This window comes from Patella vulgata, chromosome 6 (assembly GCF_932274485.2).
Source record: "Patella vulgata chromosome 6, xgPatVulg1.2, whole genome shotgun sequence".
NCBI lineage: Eukaryota > Metazoa > Mollusca > Gastropoda > Patellidae > Patella > Patella vulgata.
In genome coordinates, this window is record NC_065884.2 from 52,810,278 (window position 1) to 52,828,860 (window position 18,583).

General features: G+C 34.9%; 1 long non-coding RNA gene across 1 annotated transcript in view; it reads right to left on the bottom strand.

Moving 5' to 3' along the window:
- Positions 1-10,571, bottom strand: part of LOC126824586 (uncharacterized) — a 79,729-nt gene extending 69,158 nt beyond the window's left edge. Inside the window, exon 1 of the long non-coding RNA XR_007681569.2 lies at positions 10,486-10,571. This is a non-coding gene — a long non-coding RNA (uncharacterized LOC126824586). The remainder of the gene's footprint in view (positions 1-10,485) is intronic.
- Positions 10,572-18,583: the final 8,012 nt, after the last annotated feature.

An 18,583-nucleotide genomic window follows, 5' to 3' on the forward strand; every position in this document is an offset into this window, starting at 1 on the left:
ATTGGTAAAGATTCTCCTGCTCTTAACAATAACAAATGATTAGGAGTCAAGGCCTCGAGGTCATTGACATCATCTGACAGCTTGGTGATAGGTCGTGAGTTCATTATAGCTTCGATCTCACAAAACAAAGTCTGCAAGTGTTCATCATCGAAACTTACTAATTGCTCTTTTAAGAGTCCATATAAAATCTTGCGCACTGTTCGGATCTTTTCAGATACCATACTGTCTATCTCGTTACTGTCTGTACCACCGTCCTTTAAACTGTGATAAACATCCTTTCTTTTATTAGACCAATATTTCAGTTTATCAAAATATAACAGTAATAGAGAAACTGTTCTTCTCAACTTATCCCAAGACGAAAAATGACAGAAAAGTTTATCTATAATACCAGTGTTCATTACAGTCGAAGTAACAACTTTCTTCACTTCTAAATCATCAGTAGGAATACTTGGAGAGAATTCCTCTTCGACAGGCCATTCATTCTCTGGTTTCAACAAAAATCTGGGTCCATTAAACCACCGTTGTATTCTTACGTTACTATCAAAGTTTAATCCCCTTGAACAGTCGTCAGCTGGGTTCAATTTAGTGCTTATATACCGCCATGAAGATACTGAACTACCATCATGAATCACAGAAATACGATTTGCAACGAATGTCAAGAAACGAGCGCCTTCATTTCTAATGTACCGTAAAACTGACATACTATCAGTCCAGTAAAACATATCATCAATTTGAATTTCGAGTTCTTTCACAAGCATATTAGTCAAGCGAACAGCAACAGTAGCTGCAGTTAATTCTAATCGTGGCACAGTTAATTTCTTAAGTGGAGCAACGCGAGATTTACTAAACATCAACGCACAATGAATTTTACAGTCTTCATTTACGAGTCTGATATATGTTACAGCACCATAACCAATGTTACTCGCATCGGAAAAGGTATGAATTTGAGACGAAACAATCTTTCCAAAATTCGCCGGTTTATAACTTCTTGGAATCTTGAAATTTTCTAAGCCAGACAGGTTGTTTAGGAATTGATGCCAAGTATGTAGATCGGTCTCAGGTATTACGTCATCCCAATTTAGATTCTGTTGACAAAGTGATTGTAGCAACAACTTTGCAGGCAAAACGAAAGGTGAAACGAGACCTAGTGGGTCATATATAGAGCTAGCTGCAGATAATATTCCGCGTCTTGTTACTGATAACTTATCTAGCTTCACACTAAATTTCAAAACATCACTTTCTACCACCCACCTAATGCCTAGTGCGTGTTCTACTGGTAAAAGTTCACAGTCGAGGTTTAATTCTTTTATGTCCTTGGCTCTCTCGTTAACGGGTATAGCATGCAACACATTGCGTTCGTTACTCACCCATTTTGTGAGGCGAAAAACCTCCATTTTCACATATTGCGCAAATGTCTTTTAACGAATTCTACAGCACTTGAACAATCTTTTAATGACTTAAGTAGGTCATCTACGTAAAAATTCTTAAGTATTGAAGAAACTATATTGTCATCAAACAAATGTGAATTGTCAATTGCAGTTTGGCGCAAAGCTAAATTCGCACAGGACGGGGATGACACAGCACCGAAGAGATGAACAACCATTCTATATGTGTTTGGCGTACAACTAGTGTCTCCATTGGGCCACCATAGAAACCTCAAAAAGTCACGGTCACACTCGGGTACTCGAACCTGGTAAAACATTTTTTCTATGTCACCCATAATAGCTGTATTATCCTGTCGAAAGCGAATTAAAACACCTGTTAATGTATTGGTCATATCAGGACCTTGCAGTAGCTGCCGATTAAGCGATATACCGTCATACATGGCTGCGCAATCGAAAACAACTCGCAACTCGCCTGGTTTTCTTGGATGATACACACCATGGTGTGGGATATACCACACTTGCCCATCATCTCTGTTGACTTGACTATCTGGTACCACTTCTGCATAGCCATTGCAGATAATTTTAGTCATAAATTTAATATAGTCATTACAATAATTAGTGTCTCTGCGCATTTTGTTCTGAAGACTATTTAATCGACACTCTGCTTGCACTCTGTTATTAGGTAACAAAATAGACTCGTCACGAAAAGGCAAACCAATAGTATAATGTCCGTTTTCAAAATTTATTGTCTGATTAACCTTTCTTATAAAAGCATTGTCCTCTTGTGAATTTTCCCTTACATCGTCGATCGATCTTTCCGGAAAATCAAACTTAGTTGTTCGTTGAACCAATACTCGCAAATCTTCAAAATTCTGAACAGCTTGCACATCAAGTTTATTAACAGTATTTACTAAACTAGACGAATCTCTAATTAGATTCCAAATAATCCAACCTAAAGACGACAATACAGCATGCGGACTATCAGATGGCCCTGTTTTTACTTCTATTGGTGAATAAGCATTGGGCACGTTATTGCCGATTAATAACCCGATTTCAGCATTTAAAACAGGAATGTCAATTCCACTTAAATGAGGCCACTTACTAAGGTCATTAGTAGTTGGTATATGATCATGTGAAACAGGTATACAGTCTTTAGTATAAATGGTTGGCAAGTCAACAGTATTACATAAAGTCAAATCACACACTTGCATACCATGAATAACAAACGAATTCAAAGTATGAGTAGAACCCATAGTGTCAAAGGTCAATTTAGTTCTTTTACCATTACAGGACAACTGTCGCATCAAATTTTCAGTACAAAATGAAACGTTAGATCCCGGATCTAGAAAAGCGTATGTTTCAACAACATTATGACCATTCTTTGTTTTTACCATAACAGGTATAATTGCCATTGTACATGGGCTATCATTATGGTTTCCGGCCTCCATATCGTTACTAAGAGTACTCGCTACCACAGGTTTTTGATCAGTTTTTGTTTGATTATTGTTCTTATTATCATGTAATACAGGATGATGACTTTCATCACACTCATTATTTGGGCACTTAGTTTTCTTACTACAGTATTGCAAAATATGACCTGGTTTTAAACAACCAAAACATAAATGTTTAGATTTAACAAAGTCCTTCTTCACTGACTCTGGTAAAGATGATAATTGTTTACATACAAACATTGAATGCGAGGGATGCTTACAGTAACAACATTGCATTGGTAAATGCTATGTCTGTGTTATAAGGTCTTGTATAAGTTGATTGTTCATTGGGCCTTGAATTTACTTGTTGAATGGCAAATGATCCCTTTGGTCTATTTGCATGTACTTGTACATGTGATTTGCGGATTGGTGTACTTAATAACCGGTCACCCAACAAGGCCTTTTTACCATATGTTGGATCATTAGCTTTCAGAGCTTCAGTATTAATTAATTCCACGAGTTGATCAAAATGGACACTGTGTCCTTTATCTCTAGTAGACTGAACAATGTTTCTCCACTTATCGTGAATAAAATAGGGTAATTTTTGTAGAATTCTTTTAATATTTTCAGAGTACTCCAAAATGTTTACCGCTTCAATACTTTTAACTGCATGAAGACATTCTGTTAAGAATAAAGCAAAGTCATCTAAACCCTTAGGATTGTCTGACTTGATAACTGGCCAATGTAAGGCCTTTTCTATAAAAGCATTCGCTATCAGTTCACTATTACCATATCTAGATTGTAGTTGACTCAAAGCGCAATCATACGCCTTGTCAGCACGAAGATAACTATAACCTCGAACAATTTTATTTGCTTCTCCTGATGTAAATTGATCAAGAAAGTTCAAGCGCTCATCATAAGTGTCACAATTTGTTACGATCACAGAATTAAATTGTCTAATAAATCTTTGATACTCCAAAATATTACCATCAAACGGTTGAATACTTGTATTAGGTTTCTTGATATGTTTAATCATAGAGTACAAGGCTCCTTCTGCATTATGTGGCGTCAAATTTTGATCAGGTACCAAGTTTGCTGAAACACTGTCAGGCCTGTTTTCAAAAGGGCTAACATCTTTATTAAATTCACATTGATTATGTGTAGGTCTAATTGTTAGTTTATCAAAAGAATTATCATCATTACATGTATTAACAGTTTCTCGAACAGTCCTGTCAACATTATATGTTGTATTACATGCGTCAGAAGAAATTATGTCATTAGAATCTTTAACTTTCACATTAGAGTCTGTATTTTCTTTAACTTCGCCTACAACACTAGAGGCCTCATCCTTCGACGATGGAGCATAACGTTCGTACAGTTTTGATTTGCCTTGTGAAATAGCTAATTCCGTTTTCAAGTCTAATTCCTTTTCAATAAATTCTAATTCTAGTCTTTTAGCTTCAATGTCTTTTCTTTGCCTTAATGCCTCCACTTTAGCTGAGAGTTCTAAATTCTTTTGTTCTTCATGAAACTTTAATGAGGAAATGTCACTACGATGTGAAGAACTACGATGTGAAGAACGATGACTCGAACGAACAGATTTTTCTTTCGCACATACAGGTTTTGTAGGTGTAGCTATGCCTTCAGTTTGAACAAACCAATTTTTAGTTGAAGACATAAAATTTGATAAATACACATCACGATCTTCAAAGAAATCATCATAATACGCGGCTCTATCTTCATTAGATAAATGTAAACAATATGCATCATGACAGCTTAAGTATTTATCATAAAGAGTCATCCATTCAGAGTAGTGCTTTCTAACAGTTGCAATCTCTGCATTATCAAAAATCAATTGATTAATGTCTTTCACACCTCTTTTCAAACCTTTAAACAGTGTATTTACCAGTACTTGATTCTGCACATGTTTATCAATATCAGCACAACTGTCACTTGACTTGTGGTCTCCAGCACCAGTAGATTGCATGTTGAACAGCTAACACGTCAATGATGTAGGGCACAAACAACAATGCACCAAAACTCTTAGAATATTGTTTAATTTGGTTACAGGTTTAATACATCTCAAAATCTTATACAGTTGATCGAAGATCTTTCAAGACTAGAGACATTTTCTGGGACCTGCACAACCACGTGATAAATCAGTCATGCATGTCGACTGTCAATATCATCGAATAATAACAATATATGACTATAACACATTACAAAACTTATGGATTAGATTAAACTATAACTTAATAAGCTGCGGTAATTCATCTTACCGTGTTTTATGCCCTCCAAGCGTTACAAAACTGTTGCTGAAGACCACGCTTGCTTAAGCGAACAAGTTGTCAATTAAATAACAGTCTCCTACATCCAGGCGCAAATTAAGTCAACTAAAACAATGACAGGCCTAAATAATCTAGACTACCTTCTCGCTTAAAGTTGATCAAAATTTATGCATTCTTAGACCAAAATATTGTGGAACGAAATTAATATTAAAGAAATATATAAAAAGATAATAAGTGATAATTTGCATCTTACAGGGTTTAAGATCCTACTTTTCTGTGTTAATATGGTGATTCTGCCCTACAACCTACTCTTATATCAAATATTTCAACTGTCAAGGGTTGTTTAAAGGGAACCCAGGAGGGCCGAATGGTTAACACACGCACATTGGATCAGAAGGTCTGTCATTGAGTCAGATAATTCAATTGTCAAGGGTTCTTTGAAGTAAACGCAGTGGGGGTAGTTTCAATTCCGGGCTTATACTTAATTATCCCTTGCCATGTCCTACACTACTGACGTGTGGGAACTATGTCGGAAAATCCAATTGAAATTTCTCGGCCAATGCCTTATACTCACTGAACCACAGTGACTCCTCCTTGCTTTTGACTTGTGATTATTTATATATATTTTGTACATATTATTTAATGTTTGCGATTTTCTCTGATATTTTTTTATTTTTCAATCCTGTAATCTTGATGCTTTGCTCCTTTTATGTACAAAATATTCATTTTGTTTGTTTTTTTTAATGAGGAAAAGGTTCTACATCATTTTATTACTCCTGCAAAATAGTGCATTTTTCTTTTGTTAGTTTTCTGTGTATGCTAGTTATTTCTAGATGCCTCACAAATCACTTGTAATATGACTTTGTAGCACTTTTCAGTTTCTGAAAGTATTTCAATTTAGTGCATAATTAATCTAATTAGGGCTTGGTTTGGATGTTATTAAATTTAGATATATTTGAATTATATATTTTTGGGGTATGGGGTAGGGATCTTTCTTTTCTCAGTTCTTGTTTTCGGGTAAAGAAAAAATTAAATAGCTACTTTGTATTTTGTGATGTGGGGGGGGGGGGGAGCAAAGTATAACAAAATTTTTATTAGTATTAGAATTATATCTCTGTTTTTCTGTTAACATTTCAAATGATGTCTATTTAGTTTTGATTTGGTGGTGTTAATTTACTTTTTCCTATCATTTTATGAATAAATGATAATTTAACAAATAAAATTATTGTTGCCTCATTTATCAAACTTTACAGGTTAAACAGAGCAAAAGGGGTGGGGGCTGCATGGGAAAGATTGCTAAATTAAGGGAAAATAAAACACAAGTTTTGGTGGTGGTTATACACAAGTTTTTATGAAACCACACAAGTTTCAGAAATTTCAACACAAGTTTCAACACAAGTACTGTGTAGTTTTTCACACAAGTTTCAACACAAGTTTGTGTTGTTTGGTAAATTTTAACACAAGTCTTGTGTTGTTTCAACACAAGTTTTTTTTTCAGTGTACAAATGAGTTAACACGGTTCAGTGTTCACAGATACTGGATAAAAAGGAAACCGATAAAGGATAAATACTGCAGAAATTTCTAAAGCCGCTATATCTGTGTTAAACACGAATATGCCCTGAGCTTGCCAATAGGGCTATCCGTGGTAATTAAAAATCGAGAATATGAACTGTACTTCGATCAGATTAAAGTATTTTGACAGAAATTTTCAATATCTTCCTTTTCCATTATCTTTTTTTTAACTGTTATAGCACGAACGACCAGCTGGATGTCTAAATCACTCATATTGTAAATTAAAAAAAACCACAAAATCGGCCATATCTATACACATGTCGACGTGAATGTATATTGTCGTCGCCCCTGTCCATCCGTCCGTCTAAAATTTGTTTGTTGACGCTCTACAGGTCACAATTCTTATCCGATTTTGACGAAACTTGATATATAGGTTTATCTCCAACAGATCTCGGCTCCTTTTAATAGTGGCATGTATCGGATCGAAACTTCATCGATTATGGCCCTTGATTTTATGAAAAAACACGCTAGAGGTCACAATTTTCTTCTCATTTTGATGAAACTTAATATGCACGTTTATAACCCAAAGATCTTGGTTCCTGTCGATATTTGCGCATATCGGATCGTAACTTCCTGAATTATGGGCCCTGATTGTACGAAAAATTGTGTTTTTAGCTTGTGGTCCCTCTAGAGGTCAAAATTATTATCCGATTTAGAATCACCGTTACGCCGTAATGATGGTTGAGTTCGAATTTTGAGAAAATCAGACCAAAACTGCCGGACAAAATGACTGCCCCTCGTACGCAAATAGTGTAAATATATGGTATATCAAGGTTGTGGACCCTCTAGAAGGCACAATTTTTATCCATTTTGATGAAACCTGAAATACATGTTAACAACCCAAAGATCTTGGTTCCTTTCGATATTCATGCATATAGGATCGTAACTTCCTAAATCATGACCCTTGATTGTCCGAAAAAAAATCTCATTTTTAGCTTGTGGTCCCTCTAGACGTCAAAAGTTTTATCCAACTTTTTTTTTTTTTAAACGTTTGAATATATCCCCGTTACACGCTAATGAAGGTTGAGTTCGAATTTCTTGAAAATCGGACCAAAATTGCCAGACAAAATGGCTGCCCCTCGTACGCAAATAATGTAAATATATGGTATATCAAGGTTGTGGGCCCTCTAGAAGCCACATTTTTTATCCGATTTGGATAAAAACTTTTCAAATCTTGAAAATCGGACCAAAATTGCCAGACAAAATGGCTGCCCCTCGTACGCAAATAATGTAAATATATGGTATATCAAGGTTTTGGGCCCTCTAGAAGCCAGATTTTTTATCCGATTTGGATAAAAACTTTCAATTTATGTTTATATCACAAAGACTTTGGTTCCGGTCGATAATCGCGCATATAGCCTCTGATCGTTCGAAAATTTGTAGGGAGTACTTACTATTTTAAAAATAGACTGCCGGAAATGTTGTCTGACAATATTCAGTCAGGCACCGAATGTCGAGATAAATAGAGCTGATCAGATACCGTCTATCGCCTGATCACTAGTTAAGCCCCCGAAAATTTTAAAAATAGACTGCAGGAAATGCGGTCTGGCAGGATTTCAGGCACTGATAGTCGAGATAAATAGAGATTACCAGATACCGCCAAATCACTTTAGTTTATCCGACCAGAGAGGAACGTATCAAACGAACGGAATCAATATTTTCGCCACGATATTTTGAGAATTAGGCTGCTGGAATTGTAGCCTGTAGTGTTTCAGACACTGGTTTTCCAGATAAATAGAGCTGACCAGATACTGTTCGTCGCCAAATCACCAGCTTATCCGAACAGAGAGGGAGGTCTCAAACGAACGGAGTGAGTGAATCAAACTGAATGAATATTCTCGCCGTGTTGAACCATAAACAAAATCTTTGAGGATCGTAAAAAGCTCTTCTCAAGTGGTTCACCTGTTACTGTTTATAGTAGGTTTACAGCAGGATGGGCTTGGTAAGAAATCACTCAGACTCTACAACATGTTATTTTATGACTTAGTGGGAATGTGGGATTTAGTCACCGTAGAAGGTAATGATTACCGAAACATATCACTATAGTTTATCCGACCAGAGAGGAACGTATCAAACGAACGGAGTGAGTGAATTAAAGTGAATGAATATTTTCGCGACGATGTTTAGAAGAAGACTGTCGGAAATGCAGCCTTACAGTATTTCAGACACTGGTCGTCGAGATAAATAGAGCTGACCAGATACTGTCTGTAGCCAAATCACTAGCTTATCTGAACAGAGGGGGGCGGGTGTATTTCATATTTTTAAGTTATATTTTTAAAATTTATTAAAATAAAGCCTTAAAATATATGGTATCTATAAACAGTCCCACCTTGTTAAAGAATAATCTTATTAATCCTATAATTCACCATTGCCAGTTGAGAAATTGGCAAAATATCATTTTCAACTTCAAATTCAAACGTTTGAAGATAGCTATTCCATGGGGAAAATAGGAAAACAAGGGAGCTAATTGTGTTATTATTTCCTGTGTCAATGATTTTTAAGTGTGGGAAATAATGCCGATGATCGTATAATAGTGAGTTGATAACCTATTGAGCAAAAGACTTAGAAATAATTATGTTTTGACGTTCTTAGAAAATATGAAATTCTCGCTTTAATATGTGATTTTACAAAGAATAGAGTCATATACACCCACTTTAATAACAATAAAAAAACGTGTCAAGTCTATGTAGCAACAGAGTTTTATTCTTATCATTTGACGAACAAGGACAAACTTAATGTAGCTGTGGAGATACCACTGTATAAACAAAAAATAACACGAGTTGCAAAAAAAAACATAAGACTTGGATCACCACCAAAAGTCTGATCATAAAACGAAGATCACAACACAACTAATTTAATATAATGGTGTAAGGGGGTGATTCATATCTATTTCAGCAGAAATAATACGGAACAGCCAAATTATTTACAGAAAGCAATTGAAACATGAAAAAGCTTGCATTCAAATAAGGACATTAGCTCAAATTACAATGACACGAACTCTGTTTTACATCAATTAAACAATTTATTCACTCACAATACCAGTTTTAAAGTAGATTTGGAATGAAATGTATAATATCCCACCTATCGACTCTTAATAAATCTTTTTAAAACCAGTTGGTACAGCTAGCTCTCACTCTCCTCCTATGACGTTATGCAACAGAAGGCTAATAAACATTTTACTTATACAAATTTAACAAAAATAATGCTGATAGTTTAGAAGGCTATAACTTACGTTAGAATTATATAACCGTAAAGGGGGCTGGATGGTCGAATAGTTAGCACGTGCGCGCTGTATCATAAGGCCCGTCATGGAGACAACTGGCGTGATTTCGAATCCCCGGTTGTACGTGACAAAGAGTAGGGTCGCCTGTCCAACCTCGTGGGTTTTCTCCGGGTCCTCCGGTTTCCTCCCACTGCTAAAGACCCCTACGCACAAACGGATTATTGAAATATAATTAAACCATATGTTAGTCCCGAAATGACCTAGTTTGTGTCGACTGGACGTTAAACCCCATTTCTCTCTCTCTCTCTCTCTCTCTCTCTCTCTGTATAACCGTAAAGACCCAACACAACAGAGTGTTAAATATAAAGGTTGTGCATGTACATTCAAAAGTACTTTTATTGAAACACATTTATTCCAACAAATATTCAAAACAATCAGTTTTAACTTAATTTAAGGCCAATTTAATTTAAATTGGTTTTTATTTAATTTTAATCAATTTCATATTTAATTCAGTTATTTGTTCCTAAAGAAAAGTACATATCTGGAAGTCATTAATATCACTCTGTATATAAAATTGTAACACTTACCTATACTTCTTATAAACAATATTACCACTCTTTAATATACTGTCTAATGTTATACAACACACCAGTAAACATCCATCACAGTTCAGGTCTAATAACTAACGCTATATTACCCAGTCAGATGTTAAGACGGGTTCAACTGCATGTTATTTACTTCATAAAAGCCAAGATTGCGTTGATTGATTTTAGGGAAATAACCCTGTCAGACCCCGATGTTTAAATTTTTTCAGATAAACTATTACATACACTGCAATAAAATTATCAAGATAAAACAAATCTATATCAGAAAATATAACAGTAACAAGCAGGAAACTACGGTGGCTGATAAGGTCAATTTTAATTTTCACCCAAGCCAATTTTAATATAATTTGTTTTTTGTAATTTCCACCCAAGTCAATTTTAATATAATTTGTTTTTTATAATTTTCACCCAAGTCAATTTTAATTTCCACTCAAGTCAATTTTAATATAATTTGTTTTTTTTATAATTTTCACCCAAGTCAATTTTAATATAATTTGTTTTTTATAATTTCCACCCAAGTCAATTTTAATATAATTTGATTTTTATAATTTTCACCCAAGAATTTCCACCCAGCGCGTGACGTCATCTCAATTAGCCTCGTTTCCATTGTAATGTATTATGTTTTATCTTATATGGTTCTCAAACTGTAATTAGCAGATTGCAATGTATTATGGTTTACCTTATATCAAATAGATATTTTTATACGCCCACATTTTCATATGGACGTATATTGTCGTCACCCCTGTCCGTCCGGACGTCCATCCATAATTTGTTTGTGGACACTATACAGGTCACAATTCTTATCCGATTTTGACGAGACTTGAAATATAGGTTTATCCCCAAAAGATCTAGGTTCCTTTCGATATTGGCATGTATCGGATTGAAACTTCATGAATTATGGCACCTGATTGTACGAAAAGTCACCATTTTGTTTAGCGTGTGGACACTATAGAGGTCACAATTATCATCTTAGGCTGTGATTTAGCCCCGAAAATCGTTTCATCTCGTCCCAGCAAATTCCGGGTGAAAATCTGACGCTTTGTTACATAATTTAACCAGTAGGCCGTCACTGTCGCATACTTTTCTGTTCCGATGCATTGTACAATACGTCTTGCACTTGAATTACGTCTCGAACTATATTTGTCAAGTGTAGCCATAATCGGATGAAAAAATCAAATTCTAAGCCAATCAGAAACCATAAAAGCAAAGATCGTCATAGGTCAAGGGTCAATAGCCATAAATAGACCAGTGAATACCTTTTATGAGACGGAACACGTTGGATTGTTTACATTTGTCTGAGATAATTTCTCTGCAAATATGCCGGGATTACTGGATAATATCACCTGTTAAATGTTGCATTGACACGGTAAAGACGACTTACCCCTGATCTGTGGGATAAATATGGCCAATAATTACGAAATAGCACCAATGATTGAGTGAATCTTTTATTTTCTGGAAACAAGTATTTCTTCAAAACTATTTCAGTGAAACAATATCCAAAAGAAATATATACTTAATACAGATGAAAACGATTTTGGCATGCTTGAAATACTGGTTCCGTCTTATAATTATATATAATGCTAAGAAAAAACAAAAATAATAATACCATGTGATCTGATCGATACAATTAATAATAATTCACCTTCATCAATTTTACTATTTTTTTAAAACGAGAAAACAATAGACTTATTATAAGAGTATAGAGCGAGAGAAATGGGGTTTAACTTCCACTCGACACAAACTAGGCAATTTTGGTTCAATTTTATTCCAATAATTCGCTTGCGTGTAGTGGTCTTTAGCAGTGGGGGAAAACCGGAGGACCCAGAGAAAACCCTTCTCCTTGTCAAGTACAACCGTGGAATCTAAACCACGCCAGTGGACTCAATGACAGGCCTTATGATATGCTACCCATTCGGCTACCTAACCCCCTATAAGAGAGTATAAGATTACATTTATTTAAAGAAAGAAATTAAAAAAAATAAACAAATGCAATTATATAAATGTCCTCGTACACAACAATACCATACACCACTAGTATTAATGAAAAATGTATATAATAATAATAAGAACATCATCATTTTTTAAAGTTTATTAATACTAGAGAACGGTTTCTAATGTGCTGTTCAGGTTCTTATATTCACAGAATACATGTATTTACACAGAGATCAGGTCTTGTGCCCATATACACTGTACAAAATTGAAAGATATATACCAACCAGTAAATAAAAGTACATATAAGAGAAAAACAAACAGTAATTACCTAAGTAAAATGGTTCTAGTAAAATGAATTAGAAATGAAATGGTCTAATGAAGATGGGCATATACGCCATACAGTGTGCTATAAAGCAAATTTTGCCTGGGCACAGCACTATGGCCTACGTTTATATCAAATTACAACTGACAAGGGATCTTTTTACGTGCACACCAATGTATACACAGGACCTCGACTAGACTGCTGTCCTTGTGCCTTGTCAGCCCTCCGCCTGCACCACTGACAAGGGGAAACCGTCGGAAATGAATTAGAATAAAAAAGTAAAATAAAAACAGATAGTAAGCATAAAGTGACAAAATATAATATGAAAATTTATTGACATCTACAGTACATTCAAGTAAAACATATTTAAAATATGTAATATTAAAAAACCGCTTACAAAAATACATGTATACAGGTGTAGGCCTACTCACATAATTTCATCAATATCATCATCACTATTAAAATCAATGTCACTGTCAGCATATGTTTGGCTGTCACTTTTATATTCGAACAATATACACAGAACCATACAAGAAAGTTTTCACTTGTGACAAGTACATCTATTACTGATCTATCTGTAAAAGTGTAATGCAGCTTGATTTACATTCACATTGAAAATTTTGTTTGGTGCTTGATCTCTAGTCACCCTAACCCTGTCATTTCTTCAATAGAGTTTAACAAGAGGGGTTTAAATTTCCACAGCTACAGTCAGGCAACCTGGGAGGAATGCGCCAGAATATGCCCCCTTTTTGACTGGTGATGCAAAGGCAGAAATAATTCTTCATACATATTTTTTCAAAAAAAGTAAGTGCACTTGTACCAACTCATCTATTTCGGTTCTAATTTTCTCCATAACATTGGGGTTGGATGGCCGAATTGTTAGCACGTGCGCACTGTATCATAAAGGTTGTCATTGAGTCAACAGGCGTGGTTTCGAATCCCCGGTTGTACGTGACAAGGAGTAGGGTCGCCTGTCCAACCTCGTGGGTTTTCTCTGGGTCCTCCCCTTTCCTCCCACTGTTAAAGACCCCTACGCGCAAGCGAATTATTGAAATAAAAAAATTAAACCATATGTTAGTCCCAAAATGACCTAGTTTGTGTCGAGTGGACGTTAAACCCCATTTCTCTCTCTCCATTACAAATTGTTGGGTATGAGTACTGCACATTGTATTTCACCTCAATAATGATGACACAGTTTTAACCATAGTGATCTTCTGTCTTTGACTGAGTGGACTTCTCTGTTGGTCTGAGTGGTCTTGGCGGAGTAGTCCTTGGTCTGGGTTGTCATGCATTTGGGAGAATATCTTCATCAGCTTTTTATTTTTTTATTTTATTTTTTTTTTTTTTTTTTTTTGCTGCTGCTGCTTGTTTCTAAACATCACTTTCTTCAACAATTTAGGAATCGTGATAATGTTTCATACACAGTTTGGTAACGTGGAATGTGATAAGTAGGCCTAGTAGCCTCTACCATACCCCAGTCCAGTGAGAGTTTCCCAGCTTGTCGCAGTGAACGGTTTTAGCTCAGTGTTTTAACAAAATGTACTCGAGCTATTCAGTTTTAATTTAGCTAACCTTCCGCCATGTACCGTTAATATCAAAACGTAAACAAAGAGCAGGTGACCTTTCACCACATGACCTGTTGAACTTTTCGTCGTGTATGTTTGATTGGCCAATTATGTCACGTGGTCTGTTTAAACCGAGTCACCGCGAAATTCAAATACCATTGCACATTGACAAGTAAGCCCATATTTAATTTACGTTTTCTATCAAACGTCAAAGAATTGATAAAAGAAAAGTTGTGTGACACTATAAAGTAATACTAGAAGAATTAGATGATGTAGTTTTTTTTCCACCCGAAAATTGTCGGAACGGAGAAACAGAAGCAAGCTACCTAGAAATTTCAGACCACGGCCTATCTGGTTTCTTTCGAGTTTAACGTCCACTCGACACAAACTAGGTCATTAGTGTTTTGGAAACGAGGCTAATTGAGATGACGTCACGCGCTGGGTGGAAATTCTTGGGTGAAAATTATAAAAATCAAATTATATTAAAATTGACTTGGGTGAAAATTAAAAAATTATATTAAAATTGACTTGGGTGAAAATTACAAAAAACAGATTATATTAAAATTGACTTTGGTGGAAATTAAAATTGACTTGGGTGAAATTTATAAAAAAACAAATTATATTAAAATTGACTTGGGTGAAAATTATAAAAAACAAATTATATTAAAATTGACTTGGGTGAAAATTACAAAAAACAAATTATATTAAAATTGACTTGGGTGAAAATTAAAATTGACTTAGGTGAAAATTTAAAAAAAACAAATTATATTATTTTTCATGTCCCTTATCAACCACCGTAGGAAACTTTTTGATCTCGGTATTTCACATCAATTAATAAGATGGCAATATGTGAAAAAAATATAATTATATAAGCTATATGAATTCCCAAATAAACAAAAAGTGGCACCGGGTGTTCAAGAAAGAGTAACATACTCCTCAATTAAAAATAAACTATAATTTATTAAATGAAATGCGCGACAAATGGGACCACGAGTCGCGTTATCAATTTAGTGTTAAAAGAGTAGTTTTTATTCTTAGCTAAAGGAGCTAAATCGCCAGTATTTGGGACCTAGTAAGTGACACAAATGGGTCGCAACGCATACAATAATGTAATATGAATGTATAAGAATATTGCGTCAGCGTTTGACATGGCTTGTGGAATATGTGTGGCCTCGTTCTTCGAGACACTTGTTACAAATGGCGCTGATTCGTATACCATTTGTTAAATGTTTATTTTGTCTTAAATATTGCATATCAGAACCCATCTATTCCCGGTAAGATCACAACATCAATGTTGATTTATACTGACAAATAATTCGTGTTTTCAATGTCGAAGATTTTGGATGATATTGAGTTAGAGATTTAGCTACTTTAACATTTGAAAGCGATGCATTAAGTTGCCGAGCATATAAAATATCCAGTATTCACACACGTCACCTTCAGAATATGTAATGTAACGCAATTTGTTTTTTTGTTAAGATATAGATAACTATCTGTAGTGTCAATATATTATTATACGTCTATATATCAGGTATATATTTGGTTACATGTTTAGGGTTATAAAAATTCAATATGTAGGGACAAAATCAATTGCTTCTTGATTAAAGGACAATATTGGTGCCAGTCATTATCACATATGTGATAGAGCTGGTTAAACACATTCCAAATATAATTTTAACACAGAGATCATAGCTGAGTAATACAGGTTTTCTGAATCGGAAGTGACGAACGCCAAAGGAAAACACGAGTTCTCTCTCTATATAACTGACTGATATGACGAGTGATAACGGATATACGGGCGAATTTCTGCCCACTAATAATTCCTTCGAAGACCAAAAGTTGTTTGAGATTGTGAGAGGATATCTGACAACTCATAAAAAGAATTGACTGCCACTAGATAAGAGAACACTAAAGAAAAACAGAAAAAAGTCCGTGTTTTTATAAGGTATATAATGAATATAAACAAGGGAATGTACGGACTATTTCTATTTTTCTCGTGTTCTCTTATCTAATGATATTCAATTACTTTATTGAATTGTCAGGTATCCTCTTACAGTCCAATATAACAACTTTTGGTCTTCGAAGGAATTATTAGTGAGCAGAAACAGCAACATGACAGCCCTTCGTTCAATCTGGGATCTTCTCTAAAACTTTGGGCAGTGATTTAAGGTATGAAAAACGGTGAAAGTATTGTTCGTCTTCATACAGCATTGTTTACATTGTAGCCGTTTTGATAGCCCCGTTTGTCACGAAATTAGTTTTTCTGCAATATTCTGCCAGCACTGGTTAATTGGGCGTAATAAATTTGGCGAGTCATGACGTAACGTTATGTAAATATATTCGGAGTTCTATTTAAACCCAAATAATATTGTTACGCAGTTAGGAATTGGTTGTTAATCGGACTATTGACCAGTCATAATTTGGAACAGAAATTTGCCTTCATTACGGCAGGGTTGAGTGGGATTAGGTCTTATCAAACGAAACACTGTGAGGGGTTATGTAGTTAACTGTGGATGTAATGTTCTTCCTTGCCCTTGCGGCGTTATCGTATTTCCATATTACAAGCTTGATTAAAACTTAACAAGCTTAGTTAAAACCACAGGTATGCGTACAAGAGAACACAAATCAGACAAACATTGTTAGCTCTAGGGGGGTTCACACACTTGGTACAAGACATATTTTGCGTATGAATGTACTGGTTTTAAACTGTTCATTTTGTTTTAAATAATATATTATGATCCCATGTTTTAACTTAACGATAAGATAACATCAATATTGACTGAGTTAGCAATATCGAATTCTAATTAGAATTTTGAATTCCAAATATTATGGATAAGATTGAGTTAGATGTTTAGCTCTTTTAAAAAGCCAAAGGAGATTTATAGTCACAAAATTTGTAATACTTACAGGCCCAGTGACCCCAAACACAAAGATCAGTCTTCAATCATAACTGGATATTTTTATACATTATTATAAGATTCTCTTACAATTTTATTACATGATTAAACAGGGAGAGGTGGGCCGTTTTTATAGACTAAAATGTTGTATTATGCCATTTGCTTTTTCAGTAAGTAGCGTTGGTTGCATGATAAGACGTTGATATAACTAAATTGTTCATAATAAAAATTACTCAGATAATAATGATGTGTCCAACGCTCTACTGTTGTTGCCTTGAAGGGATACTGTATAATATAAACTTTTTCTATCTCCTACTCTTCTGACAAGAACCAGGGTGCTAATATATGTTTACGATACCCCTCTCAATATTCGGTTACAAGACAACAATAAAAACACAGTTATGATATTCTGTTTGAAACTGTGTCATGTCGCAGTTTCTTAAATTTGCACAATGTTGCATTATGTAAAATACAGAGCTTATCTTCCACGTTTAATTACATTGTAATTAATTCCGTTTGGTTAAATTGAACTCATTAAACGTCTAATTGGATATAATTAAAAACTTAAACATATAACAGTAATTTGATCTAATCAATTCTTGAGACGAATTAGATAAGCCATCTTTTGTTTCAATTCAAAATCTGTTTCTGTTTAATAAACGTTGGAGTAATGTTAGACTGTTATTCCGTTTAGGACACCCAAGATGTACGTTTTAAGAGTTATTTTATTTTTTGGCATCTATAAATGTTGCAATGCAGATCCGGAGATCATTCGACATCTTCGCGATCAAATATTCCCTAGATTACGGTCAACTACTCTTAACTTAGCAAATACTAATTTGAAACTGAAGACGGTTTCGCGAAACGAAAGCTGTCCATGTATGCCTGAAGTCGATAATAATACGAAGGAAGAACTTCTTTCGGTAAACAATTACATTACCACTTGTGAAGAGGCGTTTGATAGTGTACTGTCTGTCACAGGAGACCAGGCAGATGAGGAATCCGAAACGGTCAGAAGCATTAACCAACAGATACAATTTCTGAAACAGCGAGTAGAAAATATACGGAATAATTTAGAAGTTCATGAGAAATTACAACAAAGACTGAACGACAATTTTAACAGAGTTAGATCGCAGAATATATTTCGGTTATTGAAGCACTACAATCTGTCAGAGGTTATACCAAGCACACATCCTATGGGTGCAAGACGAAGAAGTTATAGTTATCTGGTCGAACAGAATCGTCGTCGAAAACCAACCACCCCGAGAGTCTCCAAGAACGACATTTGTAGAGCTTTTCAGAAAAGATTTTGTACCATAGACGATGTTGTGGCCTGGGATAATTACACTTATTTAGCGGCAATA